Consider the following 16,952-nt stretch of genomic DNA (forward strand, 5'->3'; position numbering starts at 1 on the left):
ATGTTTCGTGTGTGTGATCTTTTGTTTGTTAGTAGTAACGCTATTACGGGTTGCAGTCTTTTGCACAAACACAGTGGTTCTCTGGCGAAAACACTAGAACAGCAGTTTAAACCATTTTACGCAGTTTATCATATCTGACTTTCACTCGAAAGTCAAGGGCTCGAACTCAGGCAGGTAAAGTTCCGTTGGGATCTGATGTGCAGAACGTCACTGACATTTTGTCCCATTGACTACTTTGCCTCTTTTATTCTGCATCCTGTTGGTTCTGTATGCAGAGGATCATTACAAATGCAAATTAGTTGTTAACTGTCATCCAGCAAAATATTACAATGTGATTCTTCTTTGTGCCTTCTAGTTATGTCCAGTTATAACATGATGACTATGACTGTGTATTTTGGGACATGATGAAGAGTTCACCTGGTTATTGACTAGACGTTGTGAGTGATGTATGTATTTTATATATGCACTTATTTGAATATCCACATTTATTGAAGTGCAGAATAAATTTGCATTAGGATTTGCTTGTTCATAGTGTTCTGAAATGTCAGTTAGTACATTATTATTCCAACTTTTAAGTGCTGGAAATTGGGAGTCCAAGGAGTCAATTTTAAGTGGAGGTGGAGTTCCAGTTCTAAATGTTGAGGATTTTCATCTTTTATCCGTGTAATAGCTTCAAAATGCTATGCAAATTTTATACATAACTACAGTGGGATTTTTTGCATCTGTGGTTTAAAAATATAAAATATGGACTCTCCCCACCCAGTGAATCTTGGCCATTTCGATCACTGCCTAGATCCTTAATGTTAATTTTAGTAAATGATCTGTACTCAGAGGATGCACTTCTATATGATCTGTTGTGTAGTTTAATAGTAGTCACTGTGGCACTTACATTTACATTTAGATCTTTATGCTTTTATCTAAAGCAACTTAAAGAAAAATGAAGAAAATAATGCGATGTATCTTTAGGAGGGTAATTTATCTCTAATTATGGGACGAGGAGCATCAAAGTTTGATTTTAGTCATTGATTTCACATTAATTTCAATCTTTGACATGACCTTACTCAATATTAAATATTAATATTAAAGGTATCAATTTTATATTTTTATTTTTACATTTTATGCATTTGGCAGACTCTTTTATCCAAAGTCAATTACTGTAATTGTTTCTCATGAGGATGTCTGTAAAAATATATTTGCATGTGGTAAAACTCATGCATTCGGATGAAGATAAATTCTGATTTGTGATTTGTGAGAACACAAGGTCGTATTTACTTTGTAACATGCTAAAATTTAAAGGATTAGTCCATTTTCTTAAAAGAAAAATCCAGATAATTTACTCACCACCATGTCATCCAAAATGTTGATGTCTTTCTTTGTTCAGTCGAGAAGAAATTATGTTTTTTGAGGAAAACATTGCAGGATTTTTCTAATTTTAATGGACTTTAATAGAGCCCAACATTTAATACTTAACTCAACACTTAACAGTTTTTTCAACGGAGTTTCAAAGGACTATAAACAATCCCAAACGGGGCATAAGGGCCTTATCTAGCGAAACGATTGTCATTTTTGACAATAAAAATAACAAATATACACTTTTAAAGCACAACTTCTCGTCTAGATCCGGTCGTGATGCGCTAGCTGACCCCACGCAATATGTCGTGACGTCACAGAGGACGAACGCGAAACTCCGCCCCAGTGTGTTGAAAGAGGACCGTTCCTACGTTGTTGTATGTCAACTGATACTAATTAATGTCTTTGTGTCAGTTTATTGTTTAAAATGGTCCGCAAATGTGCGTTTTATAGACCGTTTCAGCAGTAACAACATAAACAAGAGGCTGCACGTAACTTCCGGTAAACTCCGCTAAGAATAAATAACAACAAAGTTCTTTAAACGTAGTTAATTTATATAACAAGCAAAAAAACAACACATAGATTACCTAGGAAACCAATACATTTGTTATTTTTCGACGAGGCATTTGTTCAAGAGATCAGTTTAGCAACTAGTCAGACCTTAAAAAAAACGAAACCGGAAGTAAGGTTCGGATCCGGACGTGTATCACGTGCGTCCGATGAAAGGGTCTATATATGTAACACGTGACCTCCCTACGTCACTACGCATTTACGTTAGGTCGCGCTGGACCGGACCTAGATGAAAGTTGTGGTTTAAAAGTACATATTTTTTATTTTTCTTGTCAAAAATGACAATCGTTTCGCTAGATAAGACCCTTATGCCTCGTTTGGGATTGTTTATAGTCCTTTGAAACTCCATTGAAAAAAACTGTTAAGTGTTGAGTTAAGTATTAAATGTTAGGCTCTATTAAAGTCCATTAAAATTAGAAAAATCCTGCAATGTTTTCCTCAAAAAACATAATTTATTCTCGAATGAGCAAAGAAAGACATCAACATTTTGGATGACATGGTGGTGAGTAAATTATCTGGATTTTTCTTTTAAGAAAATGGATTAATCCTTTAATTTAACATGCGAAAACCCAATGTGCACTGATCTAAAGTCTACAGCCATGGCCAAATGTTTTTGAGAATGACACACATATTAATTTACCAAAAAATCCTCCGAAACCAACTTCTCACTACCATCTAAGAACAGTTTGGTGATGATAAATGCTTTTTCCAGCATAATGAAGCAAAAGTGATAACTAAGTGTAATGGTCCTTTTCCATTGCGTAGTACACCCCACGGTTTGGGTCGGGTCAGCTTACTTTTGGGGGCTTTTCCACCAGTTGTGCACTGCAGTAGTACCCAATACTTTTTTTAGTACCACCTCGGTTGGGGTTTCAAGCGACCCGAGCTGATACCAAAACATGACGCGAAAACACTGTAGATCACTGATTGGTCTGAGAGGATCGTCACTACCAGCGTCATTGCTATATAATGTAAAAGATTAGCTTTACCTTCGTGCTAGCTTGCGCTGTCTCGAGTAAACCTGTTGTCATCTGTGCTTTGCTGTAAGTTCACAAACTCCCTTTTAGCAATAAAAAACATCAACAGGTTGTGAATCAGGAACACCATACCAGTTTTTTCCAGACATATGACGTGCACGACTGACGCCAAGGGTGTTTATACAGAAACTGTCATGTGAGTCAGAGGTAGTGATAAAGGCGATGTGCAAACATCTATTTGTGGTGGACAATTTTAATTTTGAGGCGGACTGAGAAATAAATGAATGTATGGGGACTCTCTCACTTGTATGATGTCACAGCAGTAGGCAACGCAAATATAACAACACGCCTATAATCCCTCCCACGGCAAAGTGTTACTAAACTTGATGGAAATGCTAACCAAGTCAAAGTGACGTGAGCTGACCCGACCTAAACCATGCAATGGAAAAGTGCCATAAGGGGCTGGGGGAACAAGGCATCAAAATTTTGGAATTGGCCAGGAAACTCCCCAAACCTTTATTCCATTGAGAACTTGTGGGCAGTCCTCAAGAGGTGCGTGGACAAACAAAAACCCACCAATTCTGTCAAACTCCAAGCATTGACAAAAATGGGCTGCGAATTAGGAAATTACCCAGAAGTTGATTGACAGCATGCAATGGTGAATTGCAGAGGTCTTCAAAAAGGGTCAACATAGGAAATTTTCACAAGCTTTCAAATATTTTCGCATGAGCTTACGTTTCTGACGCATTTGCATGCATATTAATGGAGTCAAGTTCTGTTTTTGCATTTCATTGGTCTTATTCAACATGTCTGTAAGTTGAAACGTTATACACTTACCATACAAGCTAATGTTCATTAGAACCATTTCAATCCTAAACAGTCAGCTTTAAGGTGAAATGTTTTCATTAAACTGACAAAGTAAAATATAACCTACCGTCTAAATGCTACTATCAAGAGAGGATAAAAATAACACACAGGTCTGCTGAATATAAAGTGACAGTAATTACAGTGTTACATAGATGGAAAGCCTGAAGTAGAAGCCAGAGGGAAATGAAAAGACTTTATGAGCAAAGATTAGAGAGGGTTTTTTTCTCTGTTTTGAGTTCAAAGCACATCATACATAGTGGTCCCCAGATATTAGCGTTCATGCAAATATTAGGATTGGCGAATAGGTAGTGATTTTGAACCATTTCAATAAGTCCAGTAGTTTAACTCTACATTTAAGAGTGTACTTATCATTTAGTTTAATGGATTAAATTACACCTTTTTAAACATCAGGGTAGTGGACTATATATAGCCCATTAGCTTTTATAGGAAGTTATACACAATTAAGATTTTAAAAGTAATAAATGGTCTTTAAAGTTGAATGTTGAATTTTAATGCTCACTTTTGTCATTTTATATGTCACAAAAAAAACTTTGCACATATAAAAATAATTTTCAGTTGAATTCATCCCATTTTCATGTCTAATGTGCTTAGCACAGATCAATCTCTCACAGAATCAACTTGTGTTTAACATGAATTATCACCTCCTGGGAGAGAGAAATCCATCAAACGTGTGTGCATGATTAGGATCGCAGAGCGGATCATCAGTGATATCCCATTACATACGGCAGCTTCAGTACAGAAAATTGACTTTCAGATTAATGGTCCAGAACCACTTTTACCAAATTTGTACAACATGGAGTATAAAACATAACCGCCCATTCTCTATTAGTTTCATGCCAAATAAAAAAATTGATACAGTATGGAAAATTGGGTTTGAAATGGTAAGGTTGTAATGATTACACAGCTTTTTCTTTGTTTTTCATGCATCCTCTTGTTATCTTTAGACCATTGATTCGTGCTGCTGGTACAAACAAGATATAAAATGATAACCACTATTGATTCAATCCAGTGATTTTGCTGCCTGAGCAAATTTAAATGTATTACGGTGTGTCCCAGGGCCAAAGTCACTTACAGAATTTGAGCTAGGTTAAGCATCCAAATACCTGGCATGTTTTTCTTTGCCATTGACACAACAGAGTATTTAACCCTTTCAGACGTATGTTTAATAATCCAATTCAGTGGTAACCTGGTATATAAAACAGATTAATGCATTATTGTTTTACTTAGACATGGATGTAGGATGTCTTGACAGAAATGCAATATAATATACATAACTATATTATTAAGTAAGGGATAATGTAGAGGCAGCCGGTAGTTATCGGGAAATAAGCCCCGACAGTGTGATCAGGACCCGATGCGAAGCGGAGGGTCTTGTATCACACTGAAGGGGCTTATTTTCCCGATAACTACCGGCTGCCTCTACATTATCCCGCTTATTACACGGCTACTTGTCACATAAGAAAAAAAACGGACATGAATATGAATTTGAAACATTTTATTGGCATATTTGTTTTAAATTAACATTTTTATCCTTCCGCGAAACTTTGCACAGATGCTTAAAATGATCGTAATACCTTATTAAGATCCTCTGCTTCATACTTGTCTGTCTCCATTTTTTTCTCCTTTAGCCAGTCTTTGAGAAGTTTTAATGCCCATTCTGTATTTTTTTGTGTGTTGGCTTCGTAGCTGTCATGCTCTATTTTGTCAAGTTCAGTCTCAGTTAGCTCTCTGTGTCTTGTCGTTGTTCGTTCTTCTATCCGCTGTTTTTTCTGTACATGTTAAAATTAATGTCAAAATTTTCCATTTTTAATTGTGGTTGTCCAGTGTTTGTCACAAGATGGCGCCAAACAGTAATCTTTATTGGTCTTTATTGGCGCGGAGCGATTTTAATTGTACAAGTAGTACCGGCTTTGCGTTATTACTTTGGAGCGGTTATTATTTGAAAAGAACGAACCTGCAAATGTCTCAACTGACCAATCAGAATCAAGCATTCCAGAGAGCCGTGTAATAATGGTGTATAAGACCTTACATAATGAACTGTATTGTTTTTATCTACATACACTTACATGTAAGTTGCCCTCATGTGTCTACCAACGCTATTTCATGAGAATTCGTACATATTTTACGCTAGTTCATATTAATTTAAATGGCCACATTCGTAAGTTTTTGTATGATTTATCTTGACCCCTGTGACGTTGTGTGTTTAGGGGTTGGGTTTCGTTGTTCTTTTTTCATGAGAATTGTACGTTTTTGCACGGTTAACGTCGTATGAATTCATACGAATTAGCCAACTCAAAAAATATGTACGAGTTCTCGTGAGATCAGGCTGATTTCTAGTGTAGGTAGTTGAGGTTGGTTGCAATTCACAATCTCACCACTAGATTCCGCTAAAAACCCATACTGTGAAATTCTCATATATACTGCCAGAACAAATTAGCCTGGTTAAAACCAGACCATTCTCGGTAGTTACCGAGTTATGGTCTGGCAAAGCTTCAAAGACAAATCATTTCCAAAGGGGTGTCACCAACGAACGTCACTCAAATACCTCTGGGCGCAACTGGATAGACAGAGCGATGAAGGAGATGACGTATACAGAGCTATTTCAGACTTTTGGCAAATCCAGTCGGCAAGACAGCGATAACATCTTTTTTAGACATGAAGGCTTCGAGTGTTCTTTTCTCGGGTTTTAAAGGACAAGTTCGGTGTTTTACACTTAAAGTCCTGTTTTCAGATTGTTTATGATGAAATAGAACGGTTTTGATGACATGATGCTGGCCCGAGAATTTTCGGGTGTTTCTTGTATCACCTCCCACCTTTAGATTGGCTTTATAGGTGCACAGGAACAATCCTTTCTAAAATGCATAAAACTTTCGTTTACAAAGACGTGAAACTCACAGAGTGGTCAGGGGTGTTCATTTATATGCTCACACAAAAATCGCTGCAAAAAATGCTTTCCAACAGGTTTTAGCATAGTTTTTGTCCAACTCCATTGACTTGTATTAGATGTGCTGTGAGGTACGGTATTACCCCGCCGCCAGGGAACTTTGTTTGTATTCTTGCAATTGACAAAGGCGGATTATCACCACCACCTGGGCTGGAGTGTCTATTATTCAAGCTCTCAACGAAAGAATGTACATGTGTGAAGCGTTTGGAAAAATAGGTCCACGAGTTTACAACGAATGCTAAAACACCTGTTGGCAAGCATCTTTTGCAGCGATCTCTGCGTGAGCACATCAGTGAACACCCCCGACCACTCGGTGAGTCCCACGTCCCCGCAAACGAAAGTTCAATGCATTTTAGGAAGGATTGTCCCCGTGCACCCACACACCCACCGCAGAGGCGGGAGGTGAAACAACAAACACCCGAAAATTCTCGGGGCAGCCGCATACGTCGAAATTTCAGTCAAAACCGCTATATTCCATCACAAACAATCCGAAAACATGGCTTCAAGTGTAAAATACCGAACTTGTCCTGTAACGAAAAGGAAAAGTTTAAATTGTTAAAAACAGACGCGATAGCTGATTCGAATGAGTGATGTTCCACGGCGGCATTTATCTTTGTAATGTACAAACTCTTCTTCACTGTCGCTGATTTCAACAGTTTAGAAATGGGCTTGAATGGCCTCTTTGCCAGACTTATTTGCAGAGCAAATCTTAATTTGCCGGAAGTTGTCCGGGTTTTTCCAGGCTAAGAACAAATAGTCACAAATGGTCCATAGCTGTCTCTGGGTCAGTACCCTTTCAAAAAGTACACCTTTGCAGATAAGGTCATATTAGAAAGGTAAGAGTGCATTTTAGTGCGTCAAAGGTACATTTTGGTCTGTTTACTAAAAACACCTGAATTGGAGTAAAAATGACATCCCAGGAGACTTAAAACAGCCAAGAGAGATTTACTTTGCTACCTGTTCTGTCACGGTTATTTAAAGTGGCAGCACGCTATTTTAATTCAGTCAGTTTGACATCGCTTTTTATCCAATAATGACTGTTGACACTGCAAATATGCAAATAAAAATGTTAACTAAATGCATAGTTTGAAACCTCCACTTATGAATACCCAGGATTATCTTTTAACCCTTGCTTAAGTATGAACAGTGTGAAACGTGAAACAGATAACCTGTTAACCTGGGGTTTAGAATAACCCGGAGTTAAAGGGGCCATGGCACAAGAGTTTTTTAAGATGTCAAATTAATCTTTACTGTCCTCAGAGCACATATGTGAAGTTTTAGCTCAAAATACCATATAAATAATTTATTATAGCATGTTAAAATTGCCACTTTGTTGTAGGTGTGTGCAAAAATGTGCCGTTTTGGGTGTGTCCTTTAAAATGCAAAGGGGCTGATGAAATTTAAACACTGATTACAATGATGGTGGTTTGTTGCAATTAAATCTCAATTGTGCACTAAATGGCAGTGCTGTGGTTGGATAGTGCAGATTAAGGGGCGGTATTATTATAATAAGAGCTCCTTATGACATCATAAGGAGAGCCAAATTTCAACAACCTATTTTTTCATGTGCTTGTAGAGAATGGTTTGCAAAACTAAGTTACTGGGTTGATATTTTTCACATTTTCTAGGTTGATAGAAGCACTGGGGAGCCAATCATAGCACTTAGACATGGAAAAAGTCAGATTTTCATGCCATGGCCTCTTTAATTTTTTTTCCAATGTGAAAAGCCCTTTGCTGTTTCACAAGAGGCTTTTTGTAGTGGATTAAGGTTCTTTAGGTAGCGCGCACATCAAGGCGTTTACGCCCGCGGCCAACGTATGTATTTGTTTCAAATGAAAGCGCAGCACTTTTCAAAAACACCAGCAGCTGGCGGGTTTTGAGCGCAGAGTGTTGAAAAATTCTCAACTTTGGGTGAAACACTCAGCTCGCCAATGTCACTTCTCACTCAGCCGTCCAATCACAGTGGAGGGATAAACATCACAACAACCAACTGGCGCATCTTTCAACGACTGATAAACAAAGCAGAAGTTTCATACAGTAGCAACTAAAGCACTCAGCTGAAAAAAGCTGGCAAGCGCCTGCAGTCGGCATCCGTCTGGCATTTTTAGCCGTGTTTAAAATGCTTTGGTGTGCACGCCCCCTTAGCCTATAAGATGATAAGAAAGAAATAGTTCTCTTAAAAACTTTTAAATGAATGGTTCTTTTATGGCATCACGGTGAAGAACCTTTTGTGGCATCTTTATTTTTTAAGGTGTAACCCAAGCTTAAAAGTATTCCCTTGAAATGAAAAATGAGGCATGAATTATAGTCTAACCAGATAAATGAAACCAATTGTTCTTGCTTATCATTTATTCTGTGTGTCTTTCTCCACCTCCATGTTTCTTTGAATTATTACGTGCACCAGAATACCAAATGTCAGCTGACTAATCGCTGATGACTAATTGCTGTTTTCCATGATGGCGATGTACTTTAAGCTGTTTACTACAATCATTCAAATCTACCCCTCGGTGTGAAACTATATGACACAAAGGTGTATTTTTATTCAGATCATTTAGTTTGATGATATTCGAGTTGGGTGCAAACTCAAAAATTCACAAATTACTCCTATCCCTTTTATTCAACCCCAAAGGCAAGGAAACTAAATCAAAACTACTTTACTTACTTTTTTATTTGAATGAGGACCCTTTGGAATGTTCTTCTTACCTAGAGGATTCGTGTCCCTGAGATTTCCAACCCTCACATATGCCCGAAGAGGAAAAGTTGTTTCATGTGGCCAGTCTTAAACACATCAGACACGACCTGGGCCAGGAGCCGCAGCTGTGAAATTTACTAGTCTGTTCGTAGAGAGAATGGGGTGGGGGTAAGGGCGGCCACCGATACCAGATTCAGCTGTTTTCTGCTTCGCAGCTGGGGTCAGTGTAAAAGGGATAAAGCTTTCCAATCTATTATCGCTGCTCAAATGTTTGCATAAAAAGACTGTTAAGCCAGTTCGCGAGCCACACAGAAATCTTTAAAGTCGTAGAGGAATCGGTCTTCAGATCACAGATGACGACACACAGTGCACGAGAACAAAACATACAACCAGTTGTTTGTGCTGCCGGTTTTTACACAGCTGGAAATCCAGTCAGCCAATCAATTTTACTCTCCAAATGCTAAAAGAATCTAAAGGAGTTGAGTCCTTCGCTGTAATCTTAACAGGATTTGTCATAAAAGTGTACTCCGAGAGAGAGAACGTCCCTCGCTATTTTCTGGGCATGTTGCCCTGCATCTTTCATGGCTTTGAAGAAACAGTCTTTAACAACTCGCAAGAGTTTGACTTCCTGTGTTCTGTCAGTTCATTGGCAGCAAACTGTCATTTGAGAGTCTGAACTAACAAAACCATAGGAGTTAACATGCCCTCCACATCCAAAATTGATATATTGTCGCTTTACTTTGGAAAAAGAAATATTGCAGTAAACTCAACAAATATTCTTTAAATTAATTTATACGTATTTGCCCTGGTTCTCCCCTACACACATTGCGATTTAGAAAAAAAGAATCATATTTTACAATACAAATAGACCCCTTCAAGGTTTGTATACATTGAATGACATTGTAAGAAATGTCAAATTTTCTGTACCTCAACATTCACTTGACAGCAATTTATCAATTCAGTTCACATTTACAAAAGGTTAAAGAAAATCTATAGAAAACATGCTTAGTGTAACAGATTATAACCCAAAGATCAACAATTTTGCATGTCCTGACTTATGCGATTAACTAATTTCTAAATGTTTTGAGGTGTAAGAGTATTCAATAGAAACAATAATAATGTATTTAAATGATAATTACATAAGTGATTGAAAATGTAACAAACAGCAGACAATTGTACTGTGATCAACTGCATGATTTTATGAAGCATTTGCAATTTGTCCAAAACAATGAAAATTTGCTCATGTGTTATGCACAACTGACTTGATGATGTGCAGTGCAGGTGAACAAAATGTTTTGAAAAATGTATTTCTGATCTGAAAAATGCTCCAAAGCAACTGAGAAAAACTTAAAGTGTGATTATATGTGACTAAGGTAAAGTCTAATAATCTTTTGTGACATTAGGACCATCAAAGTTTGATGTCATTGATTTATTTCACATTGATTTCAATCTTTGACATAACCTGTCAATATTAAAGATATCAAGTTTATATTTTCACAGAATGTTCTTTATAGGATGATTTTATGTAGAAAACACTCAAATGACTGTAGCTGGGTTTTCACACACTGAGTCATGTATATTGATAAGGATGTTTAATTCTATTGGATGCTATTTGACTTTACATACCTCTCAGTAGGTACATTTACATGCAACCAAATAATCCATTTGTAATCGTATTGATGGCTCAATCGTATTAAAAAGCCTTTATGTAAACACCTTAATCAATACAATTTGTTTGGTTTGGATGGATTTGATCGTATTGAAAGGGGTGGTGTACTCTGATCCGTGATCCGATCGTCAGGAGTAATGTACACGTTAACACGTGAATCGCAGTACTTTCTCAATCAGATGCAAAAATAAATTGTGCACATGCGCAGAAGAATTGTGCATATAGGTTCACGTCTTATTTACCTCTTATTAACATATCACATAATTCTCGTCACAGAAACATGCAATAGCAAGGCAATAGCAACACGCATTTTTAAGATATTTGGGTCACGCTTTGTACATTCTACAGGGTTCATGTGTACTTTCATAACATTAGGCTACATAAAGCAATAAAATAGCGTCGTGCCATTTGAAAATTGTGTTTTCATTCCCTATATCTGAAAACTTTTTAAGAACAACTTTCTCCAATTCAGCTTTGTACATTTATCAAGAGATAAACCGTGAACTCAATGGGAGATGCTGTGTGCTGGTTGCCGTTGCCAAGTACTCTGCTTTTTTCAAGTTCAGATTCGGGCTACTGTTTAAACTGTTTCAGCGAGTTGATTTTTTCTGCAGGTTAATGTTGAAAGGATTTCGTTCATTAGTTATTGGTATTTCACTGTGAATAGTCATAAGGATGCTTTTGGGCTAGTTTTGACTGTCCATTAGGATGGTTTTGATATGTAAAGCTGGCAACCCTGGCTGTGCGCTTGCACAGACGTTCGGTTCAGTTTACATAGAATGTACTTGTAAATGAGTATTTTAATCAGATTGCAATGTTTAGGGTGCATGTAAACTATTGTCATAACCTTCAATCATATTAAATTCAGTCGGATTAATACAATTTTGTGCATGTAAACCATAGACCAGGGGTGGCGAACGTCGGTCCTGGAGAGCCGCAGTCCTGCAGTGTTTAGCTCCAGCTCTAATCAAACACAACTGAACAGGTAATCAAGGTCTAAAGAGGTACTAGAAACCTTCAGACAGGTGAGGTTTAATCAGGGTTGGAGCTAAAAACTGCAGGGCTGCGGCTCTCCAGGACCGACGTTCGCCACCCCTCCCATAGACTGTAAAAAAAGATGGACGACGCCTGTTCGCTCTCTTCCATTGGTGAAAAGTGAAGCCGCTAGTGTCCCGATAGTCCTGCGCAGTAGTGAGCAGGAAGTAAAGCTGCGAAATCAAGACCCCCGACCTCGCTCTCGCAGAATGCGCATATCACACGATATCACAGCTGTCAATCATGACGTGACACCACCGTTTTTATATTATTAACTAACTAACTAAAAACAAACTTATTTAAACATTAAACACTTGAATTTACATCAGCGTGATAAAAACTACAGTAAATGACAGAAACCATCTTCGGAAAAAAGATAATTGAAGTGTAATTAAATTTTTTAGTTGGTCTCAAGTCCCATTGAAAAACATGGGGAGGTGGAGTTTATGACCTATACTGGGACCAGTCACTGGGGGGCAATCGAGACGTTTTGGCTTCACTTTTCAGGGCTTTTGCAGCACGCTTGATGTAAACATAGCAAGAATGTCTTTACCTGTTTACATAGTTGTTGTTGGAAAATCTGTTTTTGTGCACTCCCTTAGTGAGAATTAATTCACTATTACAACTAAAGGTTTCCTTAGGAGATTTCTTGATGCACCCTGTACTGCTTAATCGGTATCTCCGTAGCTCATTAAAAAAGGAAAGGCTCATCAGTTTTTCAAATGCAACCAGTTTGTGCTTGGGAGATGTTAGGTTGAGCGTTTTATTGGTTTTTGATTAATAATCGTCTTGAAACTTGAAAGTGGAAATTTGTAGCTGTGAACAATGATAATGGATAGTTGATATTTGAAATTAATTTGTCATCAAACGTTCATAACTCAGGACATTTGATTCAGTTTTTGGTTGTGTTTCATTTAAGTATAAACTTAGTCTTAGATGTTTCTCATAAAATTGCTTAAGAGAAAAAAAATATAAACAAATGAGGCAAATGCTAAAATACATTAACTCCTTCCCCGCCAGTTTTTTTTTTTAAGTTGCCAGCCAGTACAAGCATTTTTTGGGGGATTTTCATAAAAGTTTAAAGCCTTCCAAAAAATTTTCTTCTATAAATATTTAAACATACAATATATGAAAAGTACATAAAACAAACATACATAAAATGAAAGAACAGACATTCTGCTTTCAAACAAACAAACAAATGGAATTTTTTTCATCCCATCTTCATTTGTGCTTTTACCTCTCAAATATGGGTATGTTTAAATACAAAATTTTGAGCAAAAATCTAAAATAGTTGCATTATTGTTAATGTTCAGATTTTGACCAATAATAAGAACATACACATATTTATTGTTTTTGGATCAGTGGATGCTTCACTGTTTTATAAGTTGGGTAAGAGCGCCACCTAGTGGATTTTATAGATTCATATAAATTGTAGATAGATTATAGATTACCATAAAAACTCGCCAGGGAAGCATTATTGGCAGGGAAGCGTTTTCTCTTAAATGATGAGATAACTCTTGAATGGCGGGGAAAGAGTTAAAGGATTAGTCCATTTTCTTAAAAAAATTCCAGGTAATTTACTCACCACCACGTCATCCAAATGTTGATGTCTTTCTTTTTTCAGTCAGGAATAAATTATGTTTTTTGAGGAAAACATTCCAGGATTTTTCTTATTTTAATGTACTTTAATGGACACCAACACGTAACACTTTTAATGCAGTTTAAAATTGCAGTTTCAAAGGACTCTCTAGAAGTCTTATCTAGCCAAACGTTTGTCATTTTTGACAAGAAAAATAAAAAATATGCACTTTTAAACCACAACTTCTCATCTATCTCCGGTCCTGTGACGCGCCAGAGCAACTTCGCGTAATTGCGTATTCTCGTAAAAAGGTCACATGTTACATATATGAAACGCACATTTGCAGACCATTTTAAACAATAAACTGCATTCCACATACAACAATGTCAGAACGGTCCTCTTTCTCCACACTTGTAAACATTGGGGCGTAGTTTCGCATACATCATCCGTGACCTCTTGATGTGATGACCCATTGTCGCGTCACAGGACCGTAGATAGACGTTGTGGTTTAAAAGTGCATATTTTTTATTTTTCTTGTCAAAATGACAATCGTTTAGCTAGATAAGACCCTTATGCCTCGTTTGGGATCGTTTAGAGTCCTTTGAAACTGCAATTTTAAACTGCATCAAAACTGCTACGTGTTGGGGTCCATTAAAGTCCATTAAAATGAGCAAAATCCTGGAATGTTTCCCTCAAAAAACACAATTTCCTCTCGACCGAACAAAGAAAGACATTAACATTTTGAATGAGATGGTGGTGAGCAAATTATCTGGATTTTTTTAGGAAAGTGGACTAATCCTTTAAGAGTATGGAGCTGTAAAATTAATGTAGATTGTTTGAATTCATATTGAAATCTTGGCAAATCTGATCTCTGTTTGTGACATTGTAAAGATCTACCAAACGGATACATACTAGCTTTCTGTGCGTTTTCTCAGGAGAAATATCTGAGATGCAGGAGACTTTAGCAAAAGTATCCATTTGCTTTACTTTTAATCGATCTTTTGATGTCTAGGAGAAATAATTGAGATATTAAAGAGATCTCATAAATGTTTACTGTCCTCAGGTAGCTTGAAATGAAAAACAATGTTCACTTGCCTTGCTAGTTTAATCTATTAATCTGAAATAAGCTTTTCCTGGTTCTAATTATTGTTATCAGCATAATGCATTATTGCTTATTCTCCAATGCAATCTTGATTAAATATGTACTACTGCCTCCTTTGATTAATAAATACATTTTGGATAATGAATACCTTTTGAAAAGATTTTTAACAGAACATTAACAGAAATAAAGCCCTATAAATCTCATCACAAGTCTCTGTAAGGTTCAAGTAAAAATGACACTTTTTCCTGCAATGAGCTTTGCTACGTCATGCTGATGTCTAACAAAAAACCATGACAGTTCAATTTCTACTGTGGCTGCCACTACACGCTACATAGTCATTATATACTCACCACAAATCCTCAGTGATGGGAAAATGTCCATGAGGTGCGCCTGCGATACTTTAAGGGAATGTCAGAAAGCTTTACTGTTCACTAAAGCGATTACTGTGAGTGGCTAAACTGGCAGAAAGTTGCGTGGTGGACAGTGATCTCACGGCCGATGTGTTCGTGTCAGTATCAGATTGTTCAGATGCACTCTTGGTGCGATGAAGCTCTGTGAAGTTTCTGCTTTCAGATGTCAGTGTGCAAATGGACCAGCGTGCGTGCTTATTACCACCTGATTCTTTAATACTAAAAAAATGTATACCATAATATCTCATAATGTAGAGTTGAAACAGCATGTTATTGACATCTTTAAGAGATCTTTGGAGTGTAAAAAACAATAAATGATGAATTGATTAAGGTTGATCTGTATGAAAGGAGGCTTTCCCCCGAGTGTTAATTCTTACCCATGTTCATTTGTTTTTAGTTGTTATAGTGATTTCTACCCTTCAGAAGTCACTATGGGTAAGATGGAAATTTGAGCTGACTGAAAACACAGTCATTTGCCTTGCATTTTACATGATTCATTTATAAAGGAGAAAATCACTGTTTCATTTTCTGAAGCTTTTTCCACCCATGACACTAATGGACTCAGATATACAGTAAGTGCCATATTTCCATCCATTTGTTGCTATGTTGATGCCGTAGCTCGGGCTAGGTTTGCCTTCCTGTCACAAACAAGTGTTTTAAAGGCTCATTATTTCGTAAGACTGATTATATGATTCATAGGATGTGCAATCATTTCAGGCACACTGTAAAAAATACAACATTTACCTAGTTATTGCATGCGCAAAGAAATCATTTTTGAGTGTGCTTATAGTTCATTTCCTATGTATTATAAGATCTTTAGTCTTGTGAAGATTTGTAAGAGCTTATCCATTTGATCCTTGGAGCTTAAAGGTCTAAGTATGCTGTGTTCATTAATTTAGTCATTTTTAAGGATATTGAAATATCAATGTATGTGGAAAATGAAGCGTTTGAGTATTTTATCCAGGGTTTCTTTTAGATTAGTCTTCGGAGGACCTTGAAACTTCCATTCAGATAATTCTGTTGGCATTTATTGTTCAAAAGTGTATTTATGGGTTACTTAAAGAGCTGTTAAGTTTCAATCCTGCTATGTAACTTTAAGTAGTTACCAGAATAATTGTATTACTTTTAAATAATTTACTCATCCTCAGGCCGTTTGAAATATTTGACATTGTTTAAGTCTTCAGGCTTCAATTTTTTAGAAGTCAAAAAGCACAAGCCACACACAAGTAATACCTGCAGCTCCTGGCAATATATTGAGGTCTTATTGAGGGAAAGATCACAGTGTGCTAGAAACTATTTACAACATTATCACTAGTAATCCATAGGCGATGGATTTTTCTGAAATTTCAGGCCACTTCCAGATGAATCTATGTGCCATGTTTTTCTAAACCGGTATGAATTAATTTTTTTCCTGATGAACACAAAAGAAGATATTTTGATAAATGATGAAAAGCACAAAGCTGATTGTAACCATTGACTTCTATAGACCGTTTCATCGGGCGCACGTGCGGTGACGCGATAAGCGTCTGGTCCGAACTTTACTTCCGGTTTCTGTTTGTTTAATAGTCTGACTAGTTGCTGAAACTGAACTGTTAAACAATTACCTCATCAAAAATAACAAATGTTTTGGGTTCTTATCATCTACGTGTTGTTTATTTTGCTTGTTATATACAGAGATGGGCATAAATACATGGAAATGTATTTCAAATACAAATACAAAATACTGTGTCGAAAAA

The 16,952-nt window shown here is 36.9% G+C and overlaps 1 protein-coding gene across 1 annotated transcript in view; it reads left to right on the forward strand.

Moving 5' to 3' along the window:
* The window catches only part of bahd1 (bromo adjacent homology domain containing 1), a 49,536-nt gene that overhangs the window by 702 nt on the left and 31,882 nt on the right, over positions 1-16,952 (forward strand). The window lies entirely within an intron of this gene.

This window comes from Misgurnus anguillicaudatus, chromosome 7 (genome assembly GCF_027580225.2).
Source record: "Misgurnus anguillicaudatus chromosome 7, ASM2758022v2, whole genome shotgun sequence".
In the NCBI taxonomy this organism is placed as follows: domain Eukaryota; kingdom Metazoa; phylum Chordata; class Actinopteri; order Cypriniformes; family Cobitidae; genus Misgurnus; species Misgurnus anguillicaudatus.